Genomic DNA, 6,744 nt, shown 5'->3' with positions numbered 1-6,744 from the left:
CGCGTTCGAGTTGCGCTCCGTGGCAACCCGGAAGTAATGGAGCGCGTTACTTCCGGGTTTCACCGTTTGCACATGTGCACAGGCTCAAAATGACGTCATGCGCAGAAGTGGCAAAAAGTGACGCCGTCACTAGTTACGTTTGCTTCTAGATGCGAACAGGGCTCCGGAACAGATCCCATTCGTATCTAAAGGTACCACTGTATTGAGCCCAGTCACTGGCACCGGCTCAAAGGCAGACTGACAGATGTAACTACCTGCATGAATTAAACAGGTTGCATGTGGTATTAATGGTTAATTGCTTTTTTATTATTGCATTCCCCGCTCCGGTTTTTAGGTGTTCTTATTTTTATCTGTAAGCCGCCTTGAGTCCTGGCCAAGGGAAAAGGCGGGTTATAAATACATAATAATGTAAGGTAAAAGGTAAAGGACCCCTGGATGGTTAAGTCCAGTCAAAGGTGGCTATGGGGTTGCGGCACTCATCTCGCTTTCTGGCCGAGGGAGCTGGCGTTTGTCTACAGATAGTTTTACAGGTCACATGGCTAGCATGACTAAACTGCTTCTGGCGCAGCGGAACACCATGACGGAAACCAGAGTGCATGGAAACGCCGTTTACCTTCCCGACGCACCGGTACCTATTTATCTACTTGCACTGGTGTGCTTTCCAACTGCTAGGTTGGCAGGAGCTGGGATAGAACAACGGGAGCTCACCCCGTTGTGGGGATTCAAACCGTTGACCTTCAGACTGGCAAGCCCAAGAGGCTCAGTGGTTTAGACCACAGTAAGGACAAGTTCCCTGCTCTTTCTAAACTCTTGATTGTACTCAGTGGAGAAACACTTACTTGTTTTGAGCTTGCGAGCTGTCTGAATGAGAGTCAGCGGAGGGCGGGGCTCCTACACACATATACGGTACTCTGTATCCACTTTTTTCCCCTAGAAAAATAGGTGCCGGTACTCACCATAAAGTTGTTCCAGTAAGTGCCACACTTTTTAACAACAACAAAAAGGTTCTGGTACTGAGTACGCCCTGGAAAAAAGCACTATCTGTATATTTCAGTGTATTAAACCAAACTTTTCCTACTGCCTAGTGTGACAAGCTGTTTAAAGAACAGTTAAAGGTGTTTCTCGTAGGGATGTCCTGGCTGCATGCAAAAGGTTCCATTCTCCTCAGTAGTGTTCACTGGGCCTGTGGACGTTGTTCAGATGTCCATCTTGTAACTGCATAGATGGGTTATTTGTGCCAAAGGTAGGGAGGAAATGTCCTAGTTCTTCAGAAAGAAAGTTACACTAAATAATGCGCTGTAAAACCCAAGAAGATCATTAGGGGGTAGTTTTAATAATACTTAAAACCTATGATAAAGTAACATTAAAAAATCTGCCATATACCCTCTGAAATGCTTTGGGAAGTACGGCCCTAAAGTGTTGCACCTCTTCCCAGTTTTGTATCAACCTTTAAGTCCTGAAGAGCAAACAAGGGTGTAGCTCCCTGATAGTGCCTGGTTTCTTGTGTCGTTGAGGCAGCCCTGAACTGCAGGCCAATTTCTAGCCAGTTGCTCATGCAAATTATGAAGTCTTGTAGAGTTGGAAGGTAGCCTAAGTGTCATCTAGTCCAACCTCCTGCAATGCAAGAATCTCACATAAAGCATCCATGACAGGTTGCCATCCCAATGTCATTTGTTCAAACTGAACAATATACATTTTGCAACTCCAGAATTTTACAGAGATGCTTAATGTTTAGAAATCATCAGTTGATATGTTCTCAGTGGGTAGAATGTTCATGTGTCTTGGTGACTGAATAATCTCTCTGCTTTGTGATGGTAACACACCTCAGAAGTAAGGGCTTATCTATACTTAACTTTCCTCCACTCTTGCCAGGTACGGTCCATGCCTTAAAGCTCCAAGCGCCCCCCCCCCCTTTTCTCTCTGGAGCTTTCCCTGCGAAAGCCTGCCCTTTAAAGCAAATGGCAATCAGTGAAAAAACTAAATTGATGTTTGCTCAGGTTGAGCACTAAAAAGTGGGTCTTCGCAGGGAATGCTCTGGGGCAAAAAACCCCCCCAAAACCAAACCAAATAGAGCTTTTAAATGTGGATCTGTGCTTGGGTAGGGAGTGGCAGCTGTAGCCAAATTCTGTATTTTCAGAGTTGGAGGCAGAGAAAGCTGCAGTAGAAGCATTCTTGGAAGCTGTGGCTCCCTTTGGGAACCTGGTGCACAGTCAGCAGGCTTTGTGACCCTGCTACACCGCTGCCTGCTTTCACCAGGCACTACTTGCAAATTGCATAAATTGAATATTACAAAGACACCCAGAGGACTTATTCACACCTCTGCTTGCCCCACCACTTTCCCCCGGGGAAACACGATCTTCAGCACTGAATCAAAACAAACCACAATTGGTTTTTCCATGGATTGCTATTTGCTCCAATTCAGTGCCAAAAAGCTGCTTTTCTGGGGTAAAGTAGCAGGGAAAAGGCAAAATCACTTGGATCCATGCCTAAAAAATGGATGAGCAGAAAACTGCTTGGGCCCGTGCTTTCTAGGCATGGAGAACTGGAGGTGTGGATGAGCCCTAAGTATCCAGTACTCTTCTCTCCAAAGGAATCATGCTGTAGTGCAGGCATAGTGAGCCCGTGGTCCTCCAGATGTCGTTAAATGCAACTCCCATCAACCCTGACCATTGACTATGCTGGCAAAGGCTTGCAGGAACTGGAGTCCAACCACATCAATGTTACAGGTTCCCCAGCTCTGCTATAACATGATCCCTGCAACTTCTCACACTTTGGTGGCACGGGTGAGTAATAATACTATACAGTTGGAACAGATGCAAAATGTTCACTCCAATCAAGCCATAAAACCACACTGTAATGCAAGCCAGGAGGACTGGTGAACCTTGCACAGGATTCCTGTCTCTCTTGGGTCAGGAAGTTAAGAATAATGAATTAAAATGCAGCTCCTAGTACAAAGGCAACATAGACATGGTTGATTCCTGCCCTAAAATGTTTGTACTCTGCAACTGAAACCATTTTCATAATAAGCAGGCCCAGAAACATAAAGGAAAGTTTAGAAAATTTATTAGTGTGTGTTCTTTTTTCCCTTTGAAATGCCAACACAAAACGCAGCAGCAACAGATGTATGGAAGTCATGGAAGATGCTGGAGTCAGATTCAGGCAACATTTATAAAGAAAGAGTGCAAGATGAATGCAAAAGCTGCGGGTAGGACTTTCCACTTTGCTCTGTCCCTAAAAAATGGATTCTATGTTAGAATCCAGCCCCCACACTTGTTTTCCTGGGAGAAAGTAACAAGAGGTAGCTGTTTTCTCTGTAGAAAATTTTAGTCAGGGATCATTTGATATTTACACCTTTTCAATGCTCAAAGAGTCATGCAGCAGGAAGCCCAGGGCCACAACTGGATAACAGGATATACAGCTGTTTTGCAAACTCAATGGCAGGAGGGCATCTGAAGGCTAACAGGTCCTTTGCCCCACAGTCAGATTCTCCAAACTTTTACTTGCATCTACACCATGCTTTAGGTCACATACCAAATTAACCCTCTCACTAGGGTTGCTAGCCTACATCTCAAATATTTTCCCTAAAACACCTTTAAATGTGCACCTGACAAAGGAGATGAGACAGCGACAGCTTATGCCACCCATTTTCTCCTCAGTGTTTTTATTCGCACACATTCTGGGCAGCACACCTGGGGATCTCACTTGCTATAGCTAGCAGAGGAAGGAGCATAACATGGGGATGGGCAGCAGAAACGGCCTCTGCCTTTTCTCCCAATTTGTTGACGGGAGGGTGGGGACCTCAAGGCTGCAACTGAGCAATCCTACCTGTCCTCCCCAGTGTTGCAAGCAGGAGAGGGGCGAGTTGCCCCAAGCATGCGATGTCAGCCAGGCTCAAGGAAGACTTTTAGTTTCACTTCATCCCTGTAAGCTCCCAAGTCTTGCCTGTTTCTTAACTCCTGCTCTCCCCCTTTTGCTACTAAAATCAAAGTGCCATTAACCTTAAATCATAAGTTTCCACTGAAAACACTCTTAAACATCTCTCTAGCATTGCCTCAGTTCTGTACAGTGGGTTCCCCACCTTTCTATCTCTTCTGGATTTTTGTACCGTCAGCCCAGGAACACAACCGGAGACAGGAATACTGGCAGGTATATACATTTATAATTGCTCTTCATTTCTTATAGGGAAGGTCTCCTGTTAAATGCTCTGAAAAGAGAGAGCTGGTATTCAGCAACTACTTTTCCCTTCGCTGCAATCAGAGAAGCTACAATTGTGGAACTAATGTCTTCCTCAAAGCTCTTTAAAGGGATCATAACCCCCATCTAACTTGGAATAGGTTCACCATGGCCATCAAGCAACACAGAATCATAGAGCTGGAAGAAAGGCAAAGGTCATCTCATCGAACCCACCTTCAATGAAGTAATCACAACTAAATGATCCCTGAAAGATGGCCACCCATATCTCCAGTCAAATAAGCCACCTTCCTAGGCAGTCCATTCCACTGTTGAAAACCTCTTGCCAGGGCTTTTTTTCAGCTGGAACTCTGTTCCAGCACCTCTCAGGTGGGTGCCATTCTAAGAGAACGAGGGAGGTGTTCATGGTGAGTTCTGGCACCTCTTTTTCTAGAAACATAGCGCTGTCTCCTCCCATCTGTCCTCACGTTTAGTTGGAATCGCCTTTCTTGTAACTTGAATCCATTAGTACGGATCCTGCCTTCTGGGGCAGCAGAAAACAAGCTTGCTGCCTCTTCCATGTGACAGCCCTTTAGCTATTTGAAGATGGCTATCATATCCCCTCTCCAGGCAAAACATACCCAACTCCCTCAACTGTTTTCATAAGGCTTGGTTTCCAGACCCTCGATCATCTGGGTCACCTTCCTCTGCACGTTCCAGCTTCTCAATATCCTCCTTAAATCGGAGACAGAATATTTCCCTTAGCCACAGGGAAATTCAAGTTCCACACACTAATTACTGCTAGTGCAGTGAGCCACCGGAGAGTCGTGCAAGCTGCACAGTCTACTGACAACTGCACAAATTCTCTCCTCTTTCTTTGGCATCTCTTTCTGGTGAGGCTTCCACACTGACACAACTGCTATCTGGACGAGCCCTTAAGGCTGAGATTCCAAACCTGCGCAACACAAGAGAGGCCCAAGCCAACGTCATGCACTACACTCTGTTGCCCCTTGAAACCTGGAGGTCCTGTGCAGCATTGATCCCCTTCCCTCCCAAGACACCACACATCCACACCATATAGCACATGGCTCCCCCCTAAAAAAATCCTGGGAATGGTAGTTTGCCCCTTGCAGAACTACAGTTCCCAGCGCCCACAACAAATTACAGTTCCCAAGATTCTTTTGTATTCTTGTGCATTAAACATGAATAAAATGCAGTGCTCTTTCTACATTTGAACACATGGCTTAGAATCCTCAATCTTGTTTAGAAACCTATTTGGACATACAGACTCCTTATATTAATTTATATGTTTAAATTAGAAGTGATGAAATATTTTTATTGTTAACATCAGCCGGAAATTCTCAATTTTTATTTTTCTCTTTTTGTTATACGGTACCTTGGTACTCGGAACGGTTTGGCTCCTGAACAAACCGGCTCCTGAACACCGCAAACCTGGAAGTAAGTGTTCCGGTTTGCAAATGTCTTTCAGAAGCCAAACGTCCAACGTGGCTTCTGCTTGAGTGCAGGAAGCTCCTGCAGCCAACCGGAAGCCGCACCTTGGTTTTCGAACCGTTTTGGGAGTCAAACAGGCTCCTGGAACAGATTATGTTTGAGAACCAAGGTACCACTGTATTTGCATTTTAAAAAAAGTATTAAATTACGGACATGTATATCAACCCAAGAGACTGATTTCCTGACATATGAATTCCCAGACAAAGCCAGGGGCAGATTTAGGACAGCGCAACTGGTTCCCCTGGCCAGGGTGCAGGGGCCAAGGGGGCACCTTCTTGCTTCCTTCCCAAAGTCTAGTAAGTGTTTGCTTTGGGAAGGAGGTGTAAGGGCTCTAACAGGTTAGTGCTTTCCCAGCTTTGGGAAGGCAGCACAAGCCTCGGGGAGGAGAGCAAATTTTGGCCTCACACAGGGCGCCATATTACCAAGGTCCACCCCTGACACAGCTCAACACTACATCTGACACATTTGAAGGAATCACAGAGGCTTCACTGTAGTCCAGAAATCACAATCCCACCCTTGAGCCTAAGGGGAGGAGGGAACAATATGACCTGCAGTTACAAGGAAGATACCTTCCCAAAGGTTGTGTGTGTGTCATGGGGGAGAGCCTCGCTGCTGCCGTAAACATTGCTACTGCTTGTCTGGGGTCTGAGGTCCCACAGCTTCAACCTACTGTAGATGCCACTGCTGACTTCCTATTGTCTTGGAAGCTGATCATGAAAAGTACAGGTGCACCGTTTTGAGCATAAAAGTATCCCATTAAAACAACAACCACCACCCTATCCACATCTGTGTCCCAAGTACAGTCATACTTGGGAAGTCGAATCTGTTCCAGAAGTCCGTTCGACTTCCAAAACGTTCAGAAACCAAAGTGCGGCTTCTGATTGGCTGCAGATAGCTCCTGCAGCCAATCGGAAGCCCCGCCAGAGGTTTGGTTTCCAAAAGAACATTCGAAAACTGGAACACTCACTTCTGGGTTTCGATCGTTTGGGAGCCAAGGTGTTTGAGATCCAAGGTACGACTGCATTTAAAGTCTGGGGGAACTTGGGTTACTGTTGCCTTCTT

This window comes from Podarcis raffonei, chromosome 17 (assembly GCF_027172205.1).
Source record: "Podarcis raffonei isolate rPodRaf1 chromosome 17, rPodRaf1.pri, whole genome shotgun sequence".
NCBI lineage: Eukaryota > Metazoa > Chordata > Lepidosauria > Squamata > Lacertidae > Podarcis > Podarcis raffonei.
This window is presented reverse-complemented; position numbering follows the sequence as displayed.